Here is a 1,812-nt window from a genome sequence, read left to right as displayed (position 1 = left end):
TTGACTGATCTTATCCTATTGCCTCCACTGCTTACCATATGTACACACAGGTGGATTCACATATGCACACACACACACACGTATATGCATACAGGCATGCAAGCGTGTGTGTATATATCTGAATGAGATCTGCCTCGCTATCACCACCTTAATATCAGGTCAGCCCTCATATAATGCTAATTATTTGTCCGGTCCTCCCAGACTATCCTGTTTGTTTACCTATTCCCAACTACACATACAATTTTTCTAGAAAATAACTCATACTCTGCTTATTCCTAAGAGCTAGTCTGTAGATTTATGGGTTATTAGTCACCATGGGATTTGATCAACTAGTCTAATACAGAGGTTTATAACACACAAGATTAAATACCAGCTACTAAACCACGTTTAACACCAAGTAGTATGTAACAAAATAATAACAACAAAACCGCAGTATTAGTTTAAGAAAGTTAGACTAGAGCATCTAATAACACATCAGAAAATAAGAATCAGATCTTTTTTCTTTTTGGAGGAACCTCTGCACATGTTACCTGATTCACACGGTCCTTTATGCTTCATGCTGGTGTTTCTTTTTGTAGCATAAGCCTTGTTGAATTGACAGATGTTCTCATAGGTTTTCCCTTCAGGTCCGCAGATGCTCTCTTGAGACTTGCACACACATTGGGGTTCAAGGACTTCCCCAAATCTTGCTTCATCAGCATCCAGCCTGCACTCGAGGTTGTCCCCACATTGCCCATAAAAATGATTGCCCTGGTCCAAGTCGCAGATCTGGCCTTCCACGTTTCCACATTCAGGACAGCAGCTGCAGCGGTCCAGGACGGTCCCGGCTGGACAGTCTTTAGGCTCAGGGCAAAGCAACAAATCGCACTTCCCACAGCTGTCCCCGTCCTTTAACAGCCGCCACCAGCCTCGGTGGTACAAGGCAGGGAAGCCCTGAGAAACCTGCACCAGTGCTACCAGCACTGCTGTAACCATCGGCTGCTTCATCTTGAGAATGTCACAAACGAGCAGGAAAAGTCCTTGGAGTGAAGCCAGAGGAAAAAAGAAAGGAAAAAAACAAAACAAAACAAAACAAAACCCAGAAGAGTGAGCTAGCAAGAGGAAAACATCCACAATCCTTTATTTGGTTTAGAATATAAATTCTACTGCAAACATAGTCTTTAAGGAGAACTTAGCATCAGATCTGGAACTGACAGTAAAAATGCATAAACCCCACTGGCTTTTCTCTAATGCAGTTTGGAATGTGAGTATTGCTTGCACAGAAACCAAACTGCCCCTTCTGACAGCTGGGTTGAAGCTCTCTGAAAAGCTGTTTGCTCAGTGTCTCCTTGAGCCAAATTTGCAAAGCATTGCTCTACTGAAACAACGTTATATTGCAGCTCTTGTACAAAGGGGAACAGAGCAAATTAGTGTTAAATTAAGAAATTAACTGCTATAAGGTTTTTTCTCTTTCACCTCATCAATTCAAAAAGACAGTCACAAAAAGACAAATAGGGGCACAATGTAGCACTCAAGATACAAGTACCCTAGCGCTGAGCCAGTGCTCTAGAGACTGGAGAAAGCTTAAACACCAAACTTCATCCATTTAAAATCACAGCTGAGGGGTTCTGAATTAACAGTTTGCTTACAGGCTGTTTACAAGCAAGAGACAATCCAAGACAGCTGGAATTGACTTAAAACTCATGGATTTGAGAGGAGAGGTACGTGCAGACCCATTGAAGAACTTCTTGTTCTCTCGACATGTAGCTGCTTTTCAGTTTAGGTTTATGGGTGTCTGTGGTTTGCGGTCCATGGTTGGCTCTAAGAAGTGCA

General features: G+C 42.4%; 1 pseudogene across 1 annotated transcript; it reads right to left on the bottom strand.

Moving 5' to 3' along the window:
- Nucleotides 1–474: 474 nt before the first annotated feature.
- LOC103781601 lies at nucleotides 475–987 on the bottom strand (annotated as a pseudogene). The gene has a single exon (XR_608210.1). The product of XR_608210.1 is annotated as a kazal-type serine protease inhibitor domain-containing protein 1 pseudogene (transcript).
- Between the last annotated feature and the right edge of the window lie 825 nt (nucleotides 988–1,812).

This window comes from Merops nubicus, unplaced genomic scaffold (genome assembly GCF_000691845.1).
Source record: "Merops nubicus isolate BGI_N331 unplaced genomic scaffold, ASM69184v1 scaffold53221, whole genome shotgun sequence".
NCBI lineage: Eukaryota > Metazoa > Chordata > Aves > Coraciiformes > Meropidae > Merops > Merops nubicus.
Note: the sequence above shows the minus strand (reverse complement) of the source record. Positions and strands in the feature narration are given on the sequence as shown.